Source organism: Acinonyx jubatus, chromosome A2 (assembly GCF_027475565.1).
Source record: "Acinonyx jubatus isolate Ajub_Pintada_27869175 chromosome A2, VMU_Ajub_asm_v1.0, whole genome shotgun sequence".
In the NCBI taxonomy this organism is placed as follows: domain Eukaryota; kingdom Metazoa; phylum Chordata; class Mammalia; order Carnivora; family Felidae; genus Acinonyx; species Acinonyx jubatus.
In genome coordinates this window covers 94,274,283-94,299,563 of record NC_069383.1, presented here as the reverse complement: position 1 = coordinate 94,299,563, position 25,281 = coordinate 94,274,283, and the positions used below count along the sequence as shown (strand labels likewise).

General features: G+C 41.1%; 1 protein-coding gene and 1 non-coding gene across 4 annotated transcripts in view; one reads left to right on the top strand and one right to left on the bottom strand.

The window, feature by feature from the left end:
- Positions 1–25,281, bottom strand: part of SUGCT (succinyl-CoA:glutarate-CoA transferase) — a 750,432-nt gene that overhangs the window by 143,587 nt on the left and 581,564 nt on the right. The window lies entirely within an intron of this gene.
- On the top strand, positions 13,863–13,964 carry LOC113603100 (U6 spliceosomal RNA). The gene has a single exon (XR_003424655.1). It is a non-coding gene; the product is annotated as a U6 spliceosomal RNA (small nuclear RNA).

The following is a 25,281-nucleotide window of genomic DNA, read 5'->3' as shown; positions in this document are numbered from 1 at the left end:
GAGAGATTCCCAAGCAGGGTCTGCATTGTCAGCACAGAGCCCAACACGGGGCTCAAACCCATGAACAGCAAGATCATGACCTGAGCCAAAATCAAGAGTTAGACGCTTAATGGACTGAGCCACCCAGGGTCCCCTGGACAAGTTTTTTAATGTGACTACAGAGGTTTTTTGTTTTTTGTTGTTTTTTTAATCTCTTTTTTTCTTTAGGCATGATTTTAGAAATCTCTCTCAACTTCTCTCATTTACACAAACGTATAGACAGATACCCTAAACCCTAAAACTACCCTGTTTAGCAAGATCTAGAAAACTGAGGATGTAGGAGGAATGGGGTGGAAGAAAGAGAAAAATTCCGTCTGAGGTAGAACATTAAAGACCTCACCCCCCAGTACCCCTTACTCATCAGCTACAGAAGAGAGGCTGGACATATGTATTGTTTCCATAAACTGTAGGGCAGATCATAAGCAATTTGTTCCTAAGAGCTATAGAGTAAAAACACACACATAAGCTTGTTTCTACGTAAATAAAAGCAAATTCAAGGATATGTTTGTGATAATGTCTGTCTGTCCTGCATTCTACAACACTTTCCGTAATGGGAAAGAAGTGGCCCATCTTAGAGCTAACACTCAGAGAATGTTTTATGACACGGGGGGTGGGGGAGAGGGGGAGATGGTAGTTGTGGTAAGGATGAAAGTGAGCAGAGGAACAGTATCTGAAAACTATCCTTTAGGGGCGCCTGGGTGGGTGGCTCAGTCAGTTAAGCGTCCGACTTCGGCTCAGGTTATGATCTCATGGCCCATGAGTTCGAGCCCCAGTTCGGGCTTTGTGCTGACAGCTCGGAGCCTGGAGCCTGCTTCAGATTCTGTGTCTCCCTCTCTCTTCCCCTCCCCCACTCATGGTCTGTCTCTCTCTCTCTCTCTCTCTCTCTCAAAAATAAATAAACATTAAAAAAATTAAAAATAAATAAATAAATAAAACCTATCTCTTAGAAAGTTTGCTGAGTGTGGTGTAGTGTATACATACCCCTACCCCTTCTTCAAGAGAATTTCGAGAAGGACTTCTGTTACTTCCAGTGCTTTTGGGATTAAGATTTGTGTTTCTTTTGTCTGAGATTCTTTAAGGGAATCTTAAGTATGATATAACCCAACCATCTTCAAAACTGTTCACCTAACCCCTGACTAGTATCAGCACCACCTGGGAACTTGTTAGAATAAATCTTTGGGCCCCACTTCCTGTCTGTGCCAGAAACTGTGCGACTGGAGCCCAGCGATATGGACTTCAAGTAGTCCTCCAAGGGATTCCGATGTGCAATGAATTTGACAACTATAACCTGTGGTGCATAGTCACTACTGAGAAACCATCTGTGGTAGAGGTTGTGGACCAGCCAGCACACCCATCCTTTGCTTGCTTTGAGTAAGACTGCTGAGGATGTTCTCCTGTGACCTTCTCCAGTGACTTATCCTTGGCTGACAGACAAGGATACATGCCTGGGAAGCCAGCCACCCACCCGCCACCCCAGCCCCAGGGTACCCAATGACTGCTTGGTATCAGGTTCTTTAGCCTAGACCCATTGAAGGGAAGGAGGGTTCTGCCCTGTGAGCCCTGTGTATCAGGTCAAAGTTAGACTTTACTAAGATCACTTCCTTGGAGATTCCTTCTCCTTCCTTATCTTGCTCTCTTCACTCTCTTCCAATTTTTTCCTAAAGACTACTCCCTCACGAAATCAGTGCACCCCAATCCCTTTCTCACATGCTGCTTCTAGGGAACCAGACTATGACATTATTAATAGTTCTAATGATTAGAAATGTTTGTAAAGCTTCTCTTAGAGTTATGATGGGTGGGAATGGTTACTGTTTGGTGGGGGGAAGAATTCCCAAATATGGGAATACCCATGGGAGTCTTCTCAAAAGTATATGAGACTATACTCTGCATCTCAGCAAGGTGAAAATAAAGGTTGGGCTTGAAACCTTTAAACTGATGGGCTAGATGATCTCTATTGACCATTCAAGTTTTGAAATGTATATGTTGTGACAATCCCCAGTAGTGAATATTATACAATTTTATTTATGTTCAATTAGATGAAGAGAAAGGACGAGAAGTCGCCAGAGGGGAAGGTATTCACATTCACTAACATAAAACAATTCATTCGACATGTTTATTGAGCTCCTATATAGGGCTTCCACAGTAAACTTTGCAAGCAAAGTCTCTCCCCTCAGGGAGCTTCTGATCTGATGAGGGAAACAGGCAGTAAACAGAGGACTATGTGTAATCTGATATCCAAGAGTGAAAAATATTATGAAGAAAAGTAAAGCAGGGGAAGGAGATAGAGAGTGATAATGGGGTGGGGGCAGGGAGCTCAGTGAGGAGGCAATATTTGAGCAGACCCTTAAAAGCAGTGAGCAAATTTCACTTTCTATAAGCAAAGTTATGAGACTATCTACTGTTCTAGACAGAAGAAACAGCAAGTATAAAGTCTCCAGGCAAGGGCTTGGTTAGTTGGGGGTGGGAGAAAGGAGGGCAGGGCGGCAGTAGATGGGTTTAGAAGGTAGCCAGGGCCCTGACCATGTAGGGGGTAGTAGGTCAGAGTGGAAACAAGATGTGATGGGATGCCCTCGGGGGTTCTGAGCAGGCAGTGGCATGAATGCATTTATGTTTGTAAAAGTCTCCTTAGAGAGAAGAGACTGCAGGTGGGGCAAGAGAATCAGAGACCACAGATAAAACGATATTGCAATAGACTAGGCAGGAATGAGACAAAGGTGAACGGCTTCCAGGAAAGCTTATTTATCTACTCATTGACTTTAATCCCTTGAGAGCTCTGAAGGGCCCTACAAGATGTGCACACCCTGTTTAAGTCTCCTTCCCTCTTTGCCTGATCACAACCTGGAACGGGAAGGAAGGATTTATGAAGGCATTGAGTCTCAGACATCCAGACCGAGTTAGGGACAGACAGCATTATTGCACAGGGTACCAGGGAAGTATTTCGATCCTGGAGCCCCACGTTGACATTACTACTATTATGTTTCACGAAACAGCTCCCTGATTCCTGTTGCTTCATACGGTACTGTGCAGGTCCGGGAAGTTTTACTGAGGGCAAGTTCTACTCTCGAAAGCCACAACGTAAGGATTTTTTTTTTCCCATTTCATTTTATTCAAAGTGTATAAATACATTGGTAAACAATACCATGAAAGAAGACATTTGATAACACCTATGCTAACAACTAAAAATTTCCACTTGGTGTTTTGCTCCCAATAAAACCTATTCTTTGTTAAAATTTTATTGTCAGTGAGTTTTTAAGTGCACGGAAAAAAGATTTCAATTACAATTTATAACTGAAGCAAGTTTGAACATAAGGAAGTCAGTTCTTTCAAAAGGAACAAAAACCCACCAGAGCTTACTTTGAAACAATATTTAAGGCTTCACTCCACAGAGATTTCTAATACTCTTTTTCTAAGTGGAATTCAATTTTCCCATTTGTAAGTTTCCCAATGTTGGTGGTTACAGAGTATGTGCCTGTGGTCAGGCGACTTAGGAAAAATGGGAAGCATGAAGGTGCTGGTTTTAAAATTAAATCTGAAGCTTTCACGTGCCTTAAGGACCACGTCCAAAAGAAATTGCTTTCCTTGGGACCAAAGGTACTATCTCGCCATTCAAAATGCAAAGGGCCAGAAGTTTATTTATACCTTCTCCATGATTTGTTTCCCAGATTTGGCTTTCTATAAGCACTTCCTTCAGGAAAACACACACTTTTCCTCCCCTGCAGCCCAATTTCCTGTAGGAGGGCCTCTTCAGAAAATGATAATCACAGCGTCCTTCTTCTGTTTTCCAGTGACACGCAGAACACTCACATTCACACATACAAAACACCTTTCAAAAGAAAGTGAGGATGAAGCAGGGTAAAGAGAGTAAAGAAATTTTCTCCTTTTCCTCAAACTGCTTCTCTTTCTTAAAAACTAGTCGCTGTTGCTGTATTTTTATGGCGTATACTGGGATTTCACATCCATTCTCCTCATTTGAGGGCAGATTCTTCCTTGGGTTAGATGTAGATTTATGTAATCTGAGCCACTAGCAGAGTTAATTCTACCCCAGGCAATTACAGGATGCCCAGGGCTGCTGTTGGGACATGCTAACCACAGACGTGTTCTTGTGTTCCAAGGTGAAGATGACAATGAGGGTGGGGAGTTCTCCAGTTGTCCGAGCTGTGATATAACCACAAACTCTGTGACGCCTCCTGTAAGGAACAGGTCTGAGCAGACCTATTGGAAGAAGGGGTGGGATAGCTGAGTTCCATAGCCTAGCTTCTTGAACACAAAGTTATCATCCAAAACTATCTGGTAAACTCTTGGAAATGCTGTGGTTTCCTCTGGATTAAGACTTAGCCGGTCCCTAGAGATGGCTACCCACTGGGAATGGTCTTGGGAGCCTGAACAGACTAAGACATTGATAATCAACTTTGTACACAAATCTTATCATGATCATATTTCCTCAGATCTAAGACTTCCCACACTGACTTTTCAAGAGGGAATAAGAAATGTCATCATGATTGAAGGCACATACTAATATAAATAATAAAAATATATTTCCATTGAATTCAAAGATATATTATTAGAAATGAATATGATCATAAAAATCCTAGACTATGTTAAGCCCTTCCTCGGCTGGCTATATTACCTCACTTAATCCTCATAAAAATCATAGCCCTCCGAGAGAGATTGAATTTTCCTCATTTCTCAGATGAGGAAACTAAGGCTGAAGAAAAATTCAGAAAAGTGTTGGCACCTGAAGTTTTGTAACTCTGATCTCATATCCAGGCCCCTGAGGATTTCTGAGATATACTGCCCTGGAAGGGAGCCACCAATGGGTACAGCCTTCCCCTTTGATAAATTTCAAGGAAAAAAGGCAATAATTTCACACCAACAGCACAATTAAGTGACCCAAGACCCTGATGTAGGTTCTGTCGTGTCTGATGGCATAAAGATCAAACCCCACTGCTTCCAAGACCAAATTTTTAGGAGACAAAGTGGTGGACTGGGAGGAACAATGGCTCTGAGGTCTGAGGAATGCAGGATTTGTTAATTACGTACTGCTGGAACTGAAGAGTGACATTTCTAATCATGTCCACATGATAACTTATAAAATAAATGGTACTGAGGAAATCGGAAAGTAGAAAACAGGTTCTTTACTTCTCAAACATCAAACTAACCTCCAGATGAACCAACAAATTTTGAATAAAAATGAAAGTGTAAAGATCTTTATGGCGATGAAATAGTTCTGTATCTTGACTGCAGTCAAGGTTTTTACTGTCAATGAGTAGATTACATCATGTGTAGATTACACGCATCTACATATGTGATAAAACAGCACAGAATTTTGCACAGACGTTGTCCTGATGTCTATTTCCTGATTTTGATAGTGTACTATAATTATGTAAGACATACCCATGGGGGGAAACTGGATGAAGAGTACACAGGACTTCTCTACTATTTTTGCAACTTCCTGTGAACCTATAATTATGTCAAATAAAAAGTAAAAACAAAATTTAAATATAATCATAAATAGAACATGGTAAAACTGAATACTGAACTTGGCATGGCCAAGGAAGAATCCAATTTTTAAAAACTGATCAATTTAACCACTTATAAATGAAAAGTTCTAATGTCCAAAAGCATAAAGTTGAAAGGCAAATATTCAGATGTTTTCCACATATACAGAAAATGAGGGTTTAGTTAAGTTAGTATCACTTATATGCTGGTTAAAAGAGTGGACTTTGGTTGAAAGGGCCAGAATCCTTGGATTAAAAATCATGGCCCCATCATTTGATGGCCGGTGACTTTGAGAAAATTACCTTCACTGAGCTTTGGCTTTACTGTCTGTGAGATAGAGATAATGGTGGTGCCTTCCTCAATGAGCTGGTATGAGGATTAAAAGAGTTAAGAATTGAATAGTATCTGGAGCACAGTAACACATGCAGCATTAGCTGGGTTCTTATAATTGTTACAATGCAATACAAGAAACAAAAACAAACAAACAAACAAACAAAAAAACAAACGCTAAATCCTTCTGTGATGCCAAGCTCTTGGCTATTCAGGATCTGGCTGGGGTAAACTCATTCTTGATAACTCTGACACAGATTTCCCTGATATAATTAAATCCTCAGGCTGAATCAGGCCTGGACATTTATGCTGACAGCTAATGATCTGTGGTAAGCAATCCTTACCCTTGTGGTCACCTGTGAGCTAGAATTTTTTGCTCTCTTCAACACATCTACCTCTGCGTTTATTCATCCCGTGTCCCATCTACTGTGGTGTTTCTAGGCCACCGTAACTAGGTAACAGGATGTTTGTGAGAGCCGCTTGTGCTGGTATCCGGTGTTGTGATTTGCATTCTCCCATGCATTGGGTTGCTCTTACTATCTCTGTTTCATGAAGAGATGGCAACTCAGAGAAGCTGTAGTCACTGGACTGCCCAAGGTCACACAACCAGCCAGTAGTAGCACCTAATCTCAAAACCAGCTCTTCTGAATCAAAAGCCTGGACATTTCCAAAGTGATGGGAAACCCTCTGACTCACAATTCTAAGTACCATGTCTAAACTAAGATTCCCAATACAGATCTATGAGGTTCCACATATTTCTGGCATGGGCTTTTGGACAACTTTGTTGACTCCTGATGGGTTTTCCTTTTTCCTTCCTGATTCTTGCCAGTGTTCCAAATAGGAGTATTTATCATACAAGTCCCATCGTGGCAAGTCAACTGTGAGACCACACTCTAGGGGGGGGGGGGGGGGGGCACATGTTGCTTTCTGTGCTCCTTATGATGTTTTAGAGCTCTGTTTCTCCAAGTAGATTGGAGGCTTATAAAACACAGGGACCACCTGTTGTCATTATCTGGTATCTACTCAAAAACAGCTAGTACAATAGACTGTAGCTTCAGGTTGTTGGCCTCTTGATCTGGAACAACGCTTGAAAAGGCACACTTGGTCCATGTTTCTATTTAAGAAGCTCTTGTGTATATGAATGACCACCTGGATTATAAGTATAGAAATCTGAGTATCAGTTACCCTGGTGCCAAGGAAGAGGAATATTTGCTTTATTGCTAGCTCTTGGAGCTAAGAATGGAATTCTCATAAAATCACTATCCAGTGTGATCTCAGGCAGGTGATTAAATTGTACTGGATCTCTTTTCCCACATGGTGAAAGGAATTTATCACTTTTAAGGAAATCTGCTCTGCAAGAGAGCACCTCCAATCCTTCCCACCTCCAAAGACATTTGAGTATTTACAGAGAGATGGGGCAAGGTGAGAAGAGGAGAGAGCTCAATGCACACATTTGGGCCTGGGCAACAACCAACACTGATGGAGAAGACAGGCAGACACAGATATGTATACACGTTCTCTCCTCCCCTCCCTCTCTCTCTCTCTATCTCATGCATACACACTCACAAACATACACATTCACGTATATACACACTCACACACACATACATGCATTCACACACATACACACAAAATGTATATTTCTCTTGTTATAATACTTTACGTAGATATTACTTAGATGCTTTTCCTTGGAATCACAAAAGGTAGGCAGGAATGGTAGAATGGCTTTGTTATGTGCACAGAAAAAAAATGGCCTCTAGTCAAAATCTTCTCGCACACTTGTGGGTGGACTTGAAAGTAAGCATGGTTTTTTACTGTAACATGTTCCGTGTTTAGCTCTGGTTTATAGGTGAGGACCCCACAAAATAAGAAACCAGCTAGGGAAAAGGCATTTTGGTGATCTTTTATGGAGATAGAAAGGCCTTATAGGTGCTTGCACGGCATTTATAAGAACACCCTGTTCCACACAGTTGTCTCAATCCTAAAAACATGGAGCATTAATGTTGATAGATCACCATAAAACTGAAAGTAATTTAACAGTAGGTTGACCCCAAAAGCAAAGAGTGTTAAAGTGAGGTGGGCACAGTACCCTTAAAATACACATAAATCTAATGTACCAAGAGCATATGCTCCAGACGGCAATGCTGAGTGCACAGGGGAGGAAAAGGCAGCCAGGTGTCCACAGCCCAAAAAGCTAAGAAGGTAATTTGTGGCATTTAGAGGTCATGAATAATGATTTCACATGGTTTTCTTGACTTTGATGTTGTTACAGAAAATCACATGAAAATGTGTGTTTTCCACTCTATTATTTCCCTCATCTGAAACAGAGCCAAGTTTCTTTCACATTAGGAGAAATATCTCAACAGGACCAACAGTTAGAAACTGAATTTTAAATTTCTTCACTCGTCCTAGCATCCTGCGTGCCCATCCAGTAAGATAGTAAAGGCACAAAAGAAATCTGGTCATTGATAATTACCTCTCTACGGCCACCTAGACAATGTGAGAGACACCTAGCTGCCTTCACGTTGCCCTGTCTCCGGCAGAAGGCTCGGGCTTCTGGTGCTGGTGAGGTTTATTCCGGGAAGCTAGTGCTTGGCCGGGTTCACACAAAGGGCCGAAACAGAGTGAGAATCACAGCCCGTGATGACGTGAACCAGGTGGGTCTCCCATGAATCTGAGTCTTATGCATTTCTAGGGCTTTGCCTTGACAAGCCTGGGCCAGTCAAGGGTCCTAACAGTGGCCCTGAGGTATCCCACAGACTCCCAGCCTGAGGCAGGATTTTTAGAACCTGTCTCACCTGAACTTGCCATGTGCCTTCAGGCAGTACATCAACTCCTACAACCCGCTTTCCTCCACTGAAAGGTAGGGGGAAGGCCCCACTTACCTACTGCACAGAACTGCTTAGTGGAGTTTTAACAAGTCAGGATGGCAGAGCATATGACGTGTTTACGATTGCAAATATACTAGTGGCCAAAAGCAGCTGAGGAGATGACATTTGGTAGAAAGGAGAGCTCAGATTCCCCTTCCATCAGTGTACCCGAATGGCTTGTGGAACTTGGACAATTCCTTTCACCACTATATGTTTCTCTATTTCCTTAAATAGCTTCTGTCATTTTCCAGATAACCACCTGGAAAATACTATGCATAGAACCTGCATAGAATCACTGTTTCTCAGGACACCTGCCTTTCATAACGTAATGCCTACCATCCGAAGCACAGTGCTAGTCTTAGGAGCAGCCAGCCTGCCCTGCTGAGGCTGCTTTGTGCCCTCCTGCCACCCAGCACCCTTCACAGACGGCCCCCCGTGGGCTGGGCCTCCGGACGCTGGGGCGGCCGATGAGCTCAGCTCTCAGAAGTGGCTGGCCTGGCTGAGACAGGGGTGCCCTGCCACACTCACTTCCTAGAGTACGAGTTCAGCCAAAGCCACATTAAAAGATGGTTGCTTAACGTTGGCAGAACTTTTCGGGAGGCACCAAAGGAGGGTGTGTGGGGGTGGGGGGAGTGGGCAACAGTGTCATAAAATGACGAAGCCGGACAAACGTTTCCTGTCCTCACATTTAAAATCTCCGATGGGGGTGGAAGGCAGCCTCAGAGGCCCGGGGCTTTCCTGAAGAAACTATAAAAGGAAAAAAAAATGATAAAGCTGGGCTTTAGCAGGCTACTACCACCCAAACCAAAGAGGGGAAGAGAAGTTTCCTTTCAGCTCCAACCCTTGCGTGTAATCTTCAGGCTTGGTTTGCTGCAGGAAGCTTTTCAGAGGGGATGTGAGGTTTGGTTTTGTTTCTGTGGTGGCTCTTTTCTCCTCCGTGAGTGGCTGTAGGTCAGATCTAGTCTTCTCGTGTTCCTACTATAATATATTTAAGAAGTTGAACAGGAATCAGTGGCGTCTTTGTGCATCCCACACCTCCTAGTGGTCTCCAACAAAATGTATTACCTGCTCAGAAAGTATCCCTTGCTATATGAATTGTTGCTGCCTGAAATCAGGAAAATAATCTCTTTGGACAAGGGCCATAACTTGGATATAAAAACCATTGACGTAGTCGATACATATGTTTTCTTCATGGGGTTTCCAGGACAAGGGAAAATCATGGAGCCTTCCCTCTGACATCTGTCAATTTTTCAGTCGCAACAAGAATATGAGTAGCTGATATGAAGCAGAACAAATGGAAAATTGTTCAAAATACTCAGCACAATTGGCCTATTTCCTTCAGCTTTCCAAGTTACTCAAGCAATAGCGTATTGGCGATATTTCTCATGATAGACTCCCTGTAGAGATTCAATGCTCAGGTCTATCATTTCATGACCACTTAAATCCTGCAAAGTAAAATCTCATGCAGGCAAGGCCTGAGAGACCCATCCCCTAAGAAAAAGATAAGCTCTGGGGCACCTGGGTGGCTCAGTCAGTTAAGCTCGGACTCTTGATTTCAGCTCAGGTCATGATCTCACGGTTCATGAGTTTGAGCCCTGCACCAGACTCTGCACTGACAGTGCAGAGCCTGCTTGGGATCCTCTCTCTTTCCCTTTCTTTCTCTGCCCTTCTCTGTCTCAGAATAAATAAATAAATAACTTTTAAAAAGAAAAAGATAACTTCTCCTGTTTTCAGAGTCTCCAGCCCTAAGATGGGACTGGAGATGTGACAGCAGACCCACTTAGCGAACGCATGTACACTGTGTAATTTAAATCACAGTGTGTAAGGCAGCCTTTCAAGAGACTCCACGCATCTTCAGAGTTCCAGGGATTGTATTTGACTCACAAAATTTAGAATTCTTCACCCACACTTATCAGTGTCATCTTCCTTCTCCTTGTTCTACCCTCCTCTATAAAGCAAGAGACACATGTAGCTGCCTACAGCAACCTCAAAGATTTCTCCAATAAAGCAATGAAAAGTGGGGGGGGGGGGGGGTAGAGAATGTTCCAGAAAAGCTCACAGAGTTTTATGGCTTAGGAGTTAAATCAAATAGCCTGGGGTTCCAATTCTGATTCTGCTAACAATTAAATAATGAAATACACCCTCTCTGTATTTCAAGTTCTTTAACATGAAGTAATTCCTTTGACCTTCATAACAAACCTCTGAGGGAGAAAGGGAAGCCTCGTCATCCCAAGTTTGCAGATGAGCAAGCCAACTCTGAGGTCTGCATAACCTGCCAAAGAGTGCATTGCTACATAGGCAGAACTGTTATCGACGCAGCCTTCTTGCTCATGGTTCACGCCATGTGGCCTGAGCTCTCTCTCTCTCTCTCTCTCTCTCTCTCTCTCTCTCCGAGTCATGACCTCTCTTACCTGAACATACATACCTACTCACTCTCCACCCTCTGCACCCCTCAGGAGCATGTGGGCCCACCTTGGATGGTCTGAGGACATGTCACTGCATCACGTGGGCAGCACGTGCTCAGTAAATATTTGGCAAATTGAAACAAACTGAATCAACCTGATCAAATTGCAAAGCAGTAAATTTTGTGCATTACCCTTCATCCTGTAACCCCTCGTTCTTAACCTCGACTCCCGCCTGTCAAAACCTATACTTCTAGATCTTTCAAATGCATAAACTCTATGATTGATAGGGACTTAAAGTGTTCTCTATCCCTGTAAGGTGACATTTGAATCTAGTGGATGTGGCTGTAATTAATTTCAGGCACAGCCAGAAAGTCTGGGATGACCTGAGAAAGTCAGGGCCTTCCGAGCAGGCCAGAAATCACATGTAGAGCTCAGTGGAACTTCAGCCTGTGCCAAAATCACAGGCATTCACAGTCACCCACCTTGGTTTTTCTCATCTATGAGTTGAAAAGTGTGAGTCATAAACTGTTGGAAGTATTTTTAACTCCCCAATTATTTGGATCATAAAATGCAATGTTTCAACCCTAACCGAATGCTAAGGCCAATCTTAGCAACCAATTAGACAGAGTTGACTTTGAAATCAAAGAACAGGTCCAAGAGAGAAAGAGTAAGCTATTTAAAAAGATTATGTGGATATCCCAATATGTGTAACTCAAAGCACCCATGAACTCTCCATGCAAACAACAAAGTACGATTGCGTCTTCTCCTTGACGTGGACTAAGGGACACTGCATCCTGAGCACCCCCTCAGCCCGGAGCTTGCACTCCACTTACAAATGGACACATGCTAAGGTGTCTGCATTCTGTCCTTGAAGATTCCTGAGGCTCACATCACCAGGGAGCCCACTCTTCAGCCTCAGCTTTTTCAGTTTACACTTTGAGCCACTAAGTTCTGTCCCTGCCTCTCCTTCCTGGCACCTCTTACAGCCTCAGTTCAGGCCCCCTGAACCTGCAGTACTCACTGAGGGACACCGCCTTTCCCTCCCCAATGGCCCCTAAGCCCTAATGCCTCCCCCAACCCCTGCCATGCCGACAACTGGCAGGCTCCCCGCCCTGGTTCTCTCTCTGTCTGCCAAACTTGCTCATGCTATACTTTGGCTCCAATGCCCACCCCAGGAACTCCCACTTGCCCTTCCAGACTCAGCTCATACAACCTGGGAAGTCTTTACTGACTGCCAGGCTGAGTTAGAATCCCTGCCCATGCTTTCCCAAAATCCTGAGTATATATCAAGCACAGTGTTAATGACACCAGATAGTATTCCTATTAACTTCTCTACTTGTGTCCTTGGTTCTCACAACGTGCCAGAACTTGCTGACTGGCTGACTGACTCACTAAAAGAAGAGACTGCAAGAAGTGTGGTCAAGAAAAGTCCCAACTTCCTTTGAGATTTTCCTTAGTGCCTAACACGGTGTCTGCTGCAGGTTCCCAGGTAGTTAAATAAAACTGAACTACATAATCCTTTCCTTGACCAGTCCTCATTCATTCGGTCATCAGGTATTGACCATCCAGGACGTCCTGTGGAACTGTGCGTAGTAGACACTGTGGAAGAAACGACCGGGTAAACCAAGGGCCTGGAGGGGTCTAGAGTCAAGAGGAGTAATAGGTTTATAAACAGTAGAGAGTCGTCCAAGTCTGAGTGAATCACCAGCAGCCCTTTGTAGGGGAAATAGGGAAGATTTAGCCATGGAGAGGAGTTTTGAGGCAGGTCTTAACTGATGAGTACGTGAATATCCTTTTTTTTTGAGTCTTCTTAGTCATGTGTGTACGTGTGCCCATGTGTTTTGAATACGTGCTACTACTTTTCCACAAAATTCCCTGGAATGAATATTTATGCAAATGCTAATTACGCACTAATTACACACTATAATCTAAAACTCCCCTAGGTTATTTCCTGCCAACACAACGTTCCTTTGCTGCGCGTCTCTTAACATTTTAGCTGTTCTTTGGATGTCAGTGGTTTTAACATTCCACAGACCCTGGTCTACCATCCCTGAACTGCTTCCTCTCCTGAGTCCTGTTAATCTCTCATGTTTATTATCACTTTTTCAGCTGCAGCCATTGCAAACAGTAGTGTGCTTCCCCCCATATAATAAATATTCATGTGCTTATGGAGTCGCAGAGAAAACGTTGCTGAGCATGAAGAGTTGATGTCAACAGTCAGGAGTGGATGAAGCACAGCATTAAATCTATTAGCATTCCCACATCTTCCTAGAGGCTTAATTGTTTCAGACAAGAGGCTGAAGCATGGAGTTTGGAGGTTTTGAGAATGACTACAAGATGGGAAGGAAAACAAAAGATATAATTGGCGAATTATGGCTCTGGGTGTCACTTCTATTTCACAACAGCGCATGGGTAAGAAGCCTTTTCACATTATCTAATTTATCCCTTCGAGACTGGGATGTCTACTGACCCCAAGCATGAGATAGAACCTGGGCAGCGGTGAGCCGAGCCCTGCTAGGAAATGAGGAATTGCCTGCAATGGGAACTCCTAGTCTGAACTCGTACCCATATTTCTGACCTCAGGCCTCTGTTCAGATGCAGCTCTTGGCTCGGGGACAGCTACTGTCATGACACAAATGGAAATTTCTTTTTCCACAATTCCTGTCTGATGGTGTCTAAGAATCAATGCAAAGTCACTTTAAGAGTGTTCTGAAATACTGCTTGCTTCTGCAGTGCATAGACTAAAACTGGAACGATTCAGAGATTAGCATGGCCCCTGCGTGAGAATGGCACTCAAATTTGTGAAGTGTTCCATATTTAAAAAAAAAAGAATGCTTTGAAATATTAACAGTTATTTGCTGGACATGAGTGCATGCAGGTGTGCACACACAGTACACTAAGCAAATGCCCAGTAGACATATGATATTAGACAGAAGTGAGAGAGAGGACGGTGACGTGGAGTAGCAGTATAGGGTAGTAGATGAGCACTTTGTCCTCAGAAAAGCTTTGTAGTCCTAGCTCTGCCACTTACTAGCCATGAGACCTTAGGAAAGCTGCTGAACCTCTCCAGGCCTCAGTCTCATCATCTCCTTAACCCAGTGGTTCTTAAGTGGGGGCAATTTTGTGTGGGCTATTTGAGGGCCAGTGACAATTTCAATGCCCCCCCCATTAATACCTCATAAGTATTCATCTTATGCCCAATACTGCCTTCAATCTTTCCTGAAACCAAGACTTAGGTCATAAAACAAAGGGATGGTCAGCACAAATGCATCTAATTTTCAAGCCAAAGCCACTACATGACCAGGCGACCCAGTGGCATTGGACTATCTAATGTCCCCAAAATGTCTCTAGGCATGCAGTCCAGATTCATTCCGCTTCTTCTTCTTTTTTTTTATTTTTTAAAATGTTTATTTATTTTTGAGAGGCAGAGAGAGACACAGTGCAACCAGGGGAGGGGCAGAGAGAGAGAGAAGGAGACAGAGAATCCAAAGCAGGCTCCAGGCTCTGAGCTGTCAGCACAGAGCCCAATACGAGACTCAAACTCATGAACTTCAAGGTCATGACTTGAGCCAAAGTTGGACGCTTAACCGACTGAGCCATCCAGACACCCCTCATTCTGCTACTTCTTAAGGCAAGATGCTAATTTTATCTTAGAGAATGCAGCATCATCTCCCAGGCAGTGACATGCTTGGAAAGGAGAGATCTGGCCACCAATGGCAAAAATTGTTTTATCTCTTTTTAGGTTTGTTTGTTTAACAAGACCAAAAGAAGACAAAGTCATATCTTTCTCACTGACTTCACCAAGGGCAGCGTTCTATTTAGACACCAGGAAGAACAATGTGGAAATTGTTCACTAGCAATGTGAATCATTTTCAGACAATCCCCAGAAAATCTGGGATAAGTTAGGTGGAAGAGAGATAGATGACAGTATGTGGAAAACTTTATTTATGAATGTTAATAAAATTTCTATTGCAAAGGAAATACTAGAGACAACACTGAAAAGCCCTACATTGAGAGTGAAGCTTATTCCAGCCTGACTCTAAGATGCAAACAAGCCAAAGACCGATTCATTAAGTGCCAAGTTCAAGAGAAAGATGGCAGGCTAGTGCTACAGCTGGAGAAGTTCCCCTCCTCAGGGTTTTGCCAAGAGCCTGCTCACATGCCTTGCAGACCATGATAGATACGTTAGGGCAGACCTGACATCCTTGCCGAGCTTTCTTCATGTCAGCTTTTTGCAGCATGGAAATGAGTTGGTAGGTTTTGGACTAAAGGCAATCTCCCTCATTCATACCTGGGACCTTTGACAGAAATTTTCAAAATGGAAAACAAAAATGGCAGCCAGTCAAAATCAAGGTTCTAATTTTTGCAACATCTGGAGATCCGTTTTGAAGACAACGGCCGATAAAAGCAGAATGGGCTTGGACTTATATGAAAATGCACCCCAAGAAATATACAGATATTTGTTGGTTACACCATGGATTCTGACATCTTTCATTTGTTTGAGCTGTGGGAATGTTTTCAAAAAGTGTGGTGAAAACATGGTGGGACAAAGATTTTGTGAGGGCTTGATATATTGACTTCTATTTTCCACAGTTTGGAATGAAATTGTTTTAAAACAGCAATTGAGGGGCACCTGGGTGGCTTAGTTAGGTAAGTATCTTACTCTTGATTTCAGCTCAGGTCACCATCTTACAGTTTGTGGGAGGGAGCCCCACATCAGGCTCTGTGCTGTCAGCAAGGGGCCTGCTTGGGATGCTCTCTCTCCCTCTCTCTCTGTCCCCCCCTTCTCTCTCCCTGTCTCTCAACATAAATAAATAAACTTAAAAAATTAAAACAGTGATTGAGACGTATACCACTCCTTACAAGTTTCCAGGTCATGGAAAGAGTAAATATTTTAACTGCATATAGTAACCAGAATTTGTGAGGAAGTGAGTTTCAGTTAAAGTATCATCAAGGTAAGATGAAGGTTTAAAAATTCTAATACTGAGAAATATGCTGAATGTCAGAGTCAAGTAAAAAGCCAGGCTTTCTAAAACCTGGCTAATCCTTATTCCATGATTATATCTCCAAGAAATTGTGCCCAAATGGTTTATACTCATGGGGAATTTGTAGAACATGGTAGCCAAACAGAGTGACCTTTGCAGCCCAAAGATCTGGGTTCAAATCCCAGCTCTGATACTTGTGTGGCTTTGGGGAACTTATTTAACCTCTCCGATCCTCAGCTTCTTCATTTGTTAAATGGGAATGATAATGGTACCTGCCTGATAAGGTCACTATATCAAACATTAAATGAGTTTAACATCTAAATGCACGTGAAGCATTTGGAAAGAACACTGCCTGAAATATTTTCAGTGTTCCATCAATTCTGGCTCTCCTCATGTCATTTCATCTTCACACAAACCTTGTGAGATAAATACCATCCATAATTCTCATCTCACACATGGGAAGATGAGGATTTGATAGGTATATTAACTCGTTCAAGGATAGACAGCTCATAAGTGGTGAAGCCAGTACTTGAAATGACCTGCTTTCAGCCCAAAGTTCACTACATAGTATATTTGGGAATATGACTGAGAAGAGAAAGAGTTGGTCTTTCCTACTAAGGAAAATAGTTGCTAGGGCAGAAATTAGCAAAATCCCTAGTCCAGGAAGTAACTCTCCATAACTTTCTATGGGACATTTGCCACTCTATTCCTCTCCCTAAAGCACTCAGAATAGGAGAGAAGGGGTGTGATTACAGAGATGAACCCTTTCCAAACTCTTTTTCCCTCAATTTAATCAGATCCCTTGCTTAACACTTAGCACAGAGCAGGAATAGCCGAAAGCCTTTCTCCTTCCTCTTCCCCAACAAAGTTCACAAGAATATGCACCTCTCATCACAATCAAGTCTGTTGTTAGTAGACTTTTGCTGACTGAATGAACATGGGCTGACTTATGGGTAAAGGCAAAGAGGTCTAAGAGGTTCTCGCAGGATTTTTAAAGGAAGGTTAATGTTGGTGCCTGAGCCCTCTCTTTACCCGTCTTTCTCTTGGGACCCTCTGTCCCCTGCCACGATCCCTGCCCACGTCCCCTACACCACACCACCCCCTACTTCCTGCCAGGAATCCAGGCTCTTTGAATTGTTCTTGGGTTGGTGAAAGTGTCCACTATGGCAACACATTCACATCAGTAACAAATGTTGAAGCTCAGTTTTTCTCATGCAGGTTTCCATCAGCAAAAGCTCCCATTCTCTTTGTACACTTTGGAAGACACCTTGTGCATTTTCAATGACTGTCCGATGGAAGTCCTTAAAATCAGGACCTTGAAGCCTTCCAACATTTGCTTCTGCTGTTCTTTCTAGACCTCGGATACCTTCTTCTTTTCCCTCAACTACCCCCCACCTGTTTGCTCTGTTAAACCGAAAAACTCCTACACCTCCTCTAAGGGGAAGAAAAATGCCATGCATCACTATAGATTTCCTAGCCCACATGAACATCTGTGTCCCCTGCAAGGCAACACTGTTTCTTTACATTCTTCAATTTCTCATAATCCTATCACATTTAGCACAGTGTATCATAATCTTTGTTCAGCACCTGATAAAGTCTTGAAATGTAATAGCCACTCCATAGGGTTTATTGAGAAAAACTATTAAAAGGTGACTTAGGTAGGTGAGGTTTAGTGAGAAAGAGTATAATTTTTGATATCCAAGAGATCTAGGTTTAAATTCTGATTCAATCACCTCCCAGTTGTGTGACCATAAGCAAGTCCTCTACAAACCTCTGTTTCTTCATTTATGAAATACACAGTATTGTTATAAGTAAATGAGAAAAGAATATAAACAGTTTTGCTACATGGTGCACATTTAACAAATTTTTGTGTCTCTCTTAAATTTTGCACACATTTTCATGTCTTTATATTCCTCCTCTCCTCCCCGACCCACACATTATTTCTTCTTAGAACAGAGGAATGTAGCTGTTGAAAGTTTGGATAAAAGAGTATTATAATGACAGGTTTTAGAATCCTTATAAGCAGAGTCTAAGAGAAAGACAGAACCATTTGACTTAAATACTACAAGCCTGATATCAAATATACATGGATATGGATGTAGGATCTTAAACCAATGGCCTTTAATATTTCTGGGTCCACTGACAAAGTTATCACCATTATGGAGTAAATATAGCAGGCTATCTTGGTTTGGCTCCATTAAAATTTTAATACATCTAACATGATTATTCTGATTCCACTCTCACCAGAAAGCTGGGCCAGCCTTCTGGGAAGAATTATGGGTCATGCTGATTTTGACTCTTTCCAGGCCCCTATGGCTGTGACATTTCACAATCAGGAAATAGCATGGCTTCTGATTATGATCTGGCTGTGAGAAGAAAGCTTCTGGTCTTATTTCAGTAAGTGGCTCCAGTAAAGTAATCAGTTTTCTGGAGTCTACCACAAACTCATATATATTTTATCTTACATGAGAGAGTATTGATTGACCTAAATGCAAACTTGATTTCTTGTGTCTTCAAGGAGAGGTGCAGATCACCCCAAGACTTCATTTAGCTTTGTTTTCCCCCCTATTCCTATAGACTTCACCAGGATTCTTTGAGGTCCTCAGTTCTCTAACAGAAGGGGGATCCACTCTCAGTTTTTCCTCAGTCTTTTTCTTCTGCCTCCAAGAAAAAAAATCAGAGAGCCAAAGGCAAAAGGCCCAAGTATAGTTGGTCTTGATGAACTATTGTCTTCACTGTTGGAGGAGAAACAGACTTCGTCAGTGATTTTTGGCCACAATCTTTAGGTCCTCCTAAAGATTCCAGCTTAAATCTCTCTTATTAGTTCATTAATATGACTTACACCAGGACCTATGAAAATGTGGCTTTTCAATAATTAATAGGTAACTTAATTAGCCATGGGGAAGAAGTCAGCACTTAAGACTGATAATATTTGATTTATACAGTATATTTGAAGGAGACTGGATAGAAAATCTAAAGTCTAAAACAGTTTCTTGTTTTAAACTCTCTTTTGAACAGAAGTCAGCTCACATCACAAAAATGTTCTTGTTCATACATATAATGATTCTGTAAATACAAGTTTTAAAAAGAGCTTTAAGGCAATAGTCGCAGACAACCAAATTGTAACCATTACGTTTACCATCTTGGCCCATGTCCCAAGCTCCACATGTTTTTGGCATAGTTTTTTTTAAATCAACAATAAGGGCTCAACTATGAAGATCCCTTTTTGTTGCTATTCCAAATGAATAAGAGAACAAATCCATTTATCTAAAAATGAAGTTGAAACTCTTTGGTGTATGGTGACCATATGCATCAATCCTTGAAAAGTAAAAGCAAAATATTAACTTCCCTCTCTGGTGGAACACTTTAGATTTCTGACATGAGGAACTGATCCTATTAAGTGGTAATTTACAGTGGCTACTTATTGCTTAAATGTGGAAAATCCACAGGGGTAGACATTGGAACTTAAGGAAGAGAGTACCCTGAGTACTATAATATGCACAGCTAATCCTCATCATTCACTCTGTATCATTCTCCACCATACAATTCCCTACCCACTTCCTCACCCTCCACTCCATCCACCGCACCCCCAGCTACTCAGTTAAATAAGAAATGTCTGGCAGAGTTTGCTACAAGAATGTGAGTTGCAAAAAAAAAAAAAAAAAAAAAAAAAGAATGTGAGTTGCAGCAAACGGACCTGGTCTATTTATAAGAAATGATTCTTCTGCCATTTTCTTTCTTTCTTTTTTTTTAATATGAAATTTATTGTCAAATTTTCATCTCTTTCATTCCAGGATTCCAAGAAGTTCCCCTGTCTTTACTATATGATGTCCTTCACATGATGAGAAGGAAGGAACTTTGGATCAAGAGAAAGTTTCATCTCTACGGAGGGCCAACAAACCAGCAGCAGAAAGTCTCTCTCTAAAATCCAAGAGGAAGGGGTGCCTCAGTAGCTCAGCTGGTTAAGTGTCTGACTTTGGCTCAGGTCATGATCTCATGATTCCTGAGTTCAGGCCCGTGTCAGCCTCCGTGCAGACAGCTCAAAGCCTGGAGCTTACTTTGAATTCTTCCTCTCTCTCTGTTTCCCCCCACGCATGCTCTTTCTCTCTTTATCTCTCAAAAATAAATAAACATTCAAAAAATTTATTAAATAAAAAATAAAATCTGAGAGGATAGCTATTCCATTAAGATTGTTTCATTAGGAAATTTCTAGTTATCTCATCCTTTGAGAGTGACATTCTAAACAAACCATACTGCTCCTTCTTTGCTTGGAAATCTACATTTTGTTTTGTTTTGTTTTTAATTCAGACATAAAAAGATTAAAAAAAATACTGCCTTCCCATTATTTTTATTTTCCCCAGAATTGGGGGACCCATCACTTCCCATAAACCGGACACTTAAATCTTCTCCAGAACAATGAGATGTCTGCTCCAGTGAAATCCGCTTTTCCTATTACTCGATAGGCTTAAAATGAGTAAACACAGAGGGAAAAATGCAGGGTAGTGGAAACTGGAATACATAACGCTCAGTCTGTGGCTTTCTGAGCAAGTCTTGCTTATGATGAACTTTTAAAGAAATGTAAAGTTGGGTCTGAACCTCACAGAATTGAGTCAATTTCTTTCCTTTCCTTCCTTCAGTGACAAACTATACAAGGCACAGACAAACTCCCACTCCAGCCCCCATAGGCCCATAAATTAGCCTTTAAGTAAATCCATTCCATTTCAGAATTCCACAGTGGGACCTTAGAATGTTTACTCCCCTCAAAGTTTCTTGCAGATATGAATATAGAATTCAAATACTTAATCTGCCAATTTTAATTTAAGGGTAAATGTATTTTTATTATATAGATTATTATATGAGAAAGTATAATACATTATATATTATATATAAATTTTTCATCAATTATTTTTTAACTAAAAATAGAATAAAATTTCATTATAGTAAATATGGGGAATGCAGAAAAAAATTTTAAAGGGGAAAAGTTATCCATAATCTCATTCCCAAATATGATTAGTATTAGCATTTGAGTGTATTTTTTCCTTCCTACATTTTTTTATTTTGTATATTACTTTTATTACAAATGTGATCAAAGTGCACAGAAATTTTGTATCTTGCTATCATCTCTGAAATGTTAAATACATTAACAAAATTTTTTTTTAATGTTTATTTATTTTTGAGACAGAGAGAGACAGAGCGTGAGCAGGGGAGGGGCAGAGAGAGAGAGGGAGACACAGAATCTGAAACAGGCTCCAAGCTCTGAGCTGTCAGCACAGAACCTGATGTAGGGCTCCAACCCATGAACTGTGAGATCATGACCTGAGCCAAAGTCAGACGCTTAACCAACTGAGCCACCCAGGCGCCCCCATACATTTCAATGGTTTGATGATAACCTATTATTTGTACATAACTGCTTTGAGACTTTGGAAATTGTTTTTAATTTTTTATTATTAATGGCATCTTGGGGGCAAACATAATTTCAAGATAAATAAAAGTGCCATACCAACTACTCTAGTAATTGGGAACAATGCCAGGTTTTTGATTTATTGGGACAAACTGGAACTCAGAAGCACAATGGCTAACAGGTCTTGAAGCATCTCACTTTAGATCTCTGGCAACAGACACCTCTTTGGACTCTGCAGATCCAGCTAGAATGCTGGTAAGAGAGGGAGATTGGGTCTCTAATGGCATCCACTGCAACATGGACATTAGCAAGAAGGTTCAGTCTCTTGAACCAAAATTCATCACGTCATGGGAGGCCAAAGGTCTGTACCTGCATAGCACTAATATTTACTCACTATAGCACTAAGAATAGTACTAAGATTTTACATTTCTATAACACCTGCTAGATTAGGTCTTAATATCTTGAATGTCCAATAAATTTTATTGAAGGATGAATAGCTCCATATTACCAAATCACTTCCTTGGTAAAGAAGTTCATTGATGAAATAACAAATCTGAGCCTATAATTCCAAATACACATAAAAGAAATGAACAAGAATTATTTATCTTCATCATTTTCAAGTATAGCCACTTCTCCTTTGCTTGAGACTTGTTGACTTATAGAACCCAGAAGATTCTCTGAAGATGCTCCCAAGAGGATCCTCATGACAGATCCTTAGAGGAGTGACATAAGTCTTGTGAGGTATATGTGGGTGATCAAAAGTTGAGACTAGTGCTTGATTCTCATCTAGAGATTACTGAGGGAGGGCAGCAGCCCATGACAACAAGCATGAATTAGTTGCAGTAAAGCATAGTGTTTGTGGAAAGAAAAAACTATAGTGTTTGTGTGAAAGAAAAACACATGCCCCCCCCCACAAAGAGATAAAAATTTTCTGATATGAAGTAAGGGGTAAGCCTCTCCAAAGGCAGGGGTTGGGGGCATGTCCATGCATTTTTCTTTCACATCATCCAGTTCCATAGAGGAACTGGATGGAACCTCTTTCACACCATCCAGTTCCTCAAGGAACCTCTTTCATACCATCCAGTTCCCCATGGAACTCTGAGGATGTAAAAGAGGAATTTAGTTATTCCTAAGCTCCTCAAGAAAGAACATAGAAGTTAGAAGAGGTGCATGAGCTATGGGGCTGCAAAAAGGCTACATAAACAGCTAGGAGGCACTAGTAGGCAGAAAAGGGATTGGGGCATTGTCGACTGGTACTGCTAAGGGAAAATTTACCTGACACTCTGAGAGGGAGCAGGAGTAAAGATGGAAGTAACCACAGGTTGATGATGAAGGGAAACTTCAAAAAGTCATTTGAACAGCAAAACTACAGAGAATTAACCCAAATTAGAGCAAAAAGATAAAGAGCTCCAGGAGGGATGTCTTTAGGTAAATACTAACTGATAAATAACATTTCGTTGTTATTTATCTTATCATAAGCACTACATCAGCACAGTCTACCAATATCACAGAAAATAAGACAGAACCGGAAATGAGAATACATGTTCACAGACAAGTGTCCACTGATGTCAGATCTCTGCCTCCACACCCCTCATCCACTGCAAAGGGAGCCATGCCTTGCTTAGAAAGGGACATAGACATGGTAAATTGAACATAAATGTTTATTATTAATCCCTCCCAATTCTCCATGAAAATGACAGGAAAGGAAGTTTTCTAGACCTAGAAAAGGACTAAGAAGGACTAGAAGACCTAGAAGGACTAAGAGATAAGGGAAGGAATTGACAGAAGATGAGAAATGGTAGCAATATTTTGTAAGCTGAAAATGCAGTGGATGAGCCATCATTTACTTAGAGATGGGAAAAAGCTGAAACTGTGGATTAGAGAGTGGAGCAGTGAGGAACAAGCCAGTTTAAGCTGCAAAATCCTGGAACTAGAGGCACCAGCAACCTCAAAAAAGGCAGGGGTACAGGGTAAAACTGAAAGCAAGCATATGCAGACAGTTGATGTTGACTGCCCCTCCTCATCCTTCTGGAGAGGCTGAAAAGGGCCCACAGCTGAGGACAAAAGTTATATTCCACGCAGGAAACTATTAAGTAAAAATCTGCATGGCAATCATGAGATTCCCTAGCCTCCTTCCCCAACTTGACTTCTAGAACACAGATTACCAGGCTAAAACTCCAAAGACAGAGATTTGTAGGATTTCTCTCTCAAGAACTGAACAAACCAAGAGAATAGATCTGTAGATGCAGATATTTGGGGTCCCCCAATGAAAAGCCTTCCTATAAGCCTACACTCAAGAAATGAACAGTCCATAAACTCTGCCCTCACCTATAAGCTTCCAGCTAGCCTTTTAGTGTCACCTTCTTCAATATGAATTAGGTACCCAATATGTCTTTCTATGTGATGTGCACATTTTCATTTTTACAAAAGTTAATTACTTTAACCCTTTACACATAGTATTAGTGTTTTGCACATATACTTGTAAATTTATTTCATCATAATAGCTCTAAAATGTAAGTACCATTACTGTTCTCATTTTTCAATAAGGAAACTGAGGGACCTAAAGACTAAGCAACTTGCTCAAGGTCACAAGCTATGAAGTGGTGTGGCCAGTTTCACAACCTTTAAGTTTGGAACCAAATCCAATGCTTCTAATCTCTAGATTATACTGCCTCAAAATAAATGTACAAAGTTAGACAACCAGAGAGAAAGGGAAACAATGGAAACAGGCAACCAAGGGCCAAAAGAAAAGTGTAAGTTAACTATAACACATTTACTCAATTTACTCATTTGTATTACTCAATTTATTCATTTGTAAAACAAAGCAAAATAAAATACCAAGATGCTCCCTCATTCAGAGAATGAGTATGGGAACAGAAGATTGAAGTAAATGAGTTATAAAATAAACTTATAGAACTAAAAGGAAAAGACAGAAAATAGGAGAGAAAACTAAGACGATCTACCTAGGAAAGACAGAGTAAGCTGTCATTATGAAATTACCCAGAGAAATAATACAAGAAAACCTCCAGAGTGAATGATCCCATGAATATCCAATTAGCACAATAAATGATAAAAGAGTTCCACTATGACACACCACTGATAAATATAAAAAAGATTATTCTGGAAGTTTCTAGGGAGGAAACTAAACACAATCAGAAGATAAAGATTTAGAATGACATTAGGCTTCTGAACAGCAATTCTGAAAGACAGAAGACAATGAGTGGCTTCTGACCAAGTAATGATCAAAGGTGAAAATAAAATAAAGAGCTTTTCCAACACGTGAGGTCTCAACAAAAATTTTGTTCCTTCTGTCTTTTTTTTTTCCTATAGAAAGACAGCGTTCTAGAAAATAACCCCAATTTGATGATGCAGGGAAGCTTCAAGAAGTCATTCAAATAGCAGAACTAGGGAGAATTAATCCAAATCAGAGCAGCAGGGGAGATGTCTTTGGGTAAATACTCAATGATAGATCATCTGTTTTGTTGTTGTTATTCTTGTTCATCTTACACTGGAATTTTACAACTCCATTGCAGAATTTAGGTATGAATTACTCCTACAAACATTAAAAACTAAGGAATGGATAAGCAAGGCAGCTATTAATTCAGAATAAAAATAAAATACTCCTACAACAGTATGTCTCTCAATTGTGAGAAATAGTTATTTACTCCCAATAATGTAAATACTGGCTATGGATTTAACCAAAAACAGTTACCAATTATGTTGGAAAGGAGGAAGGGAAAAATAGGTCGTAA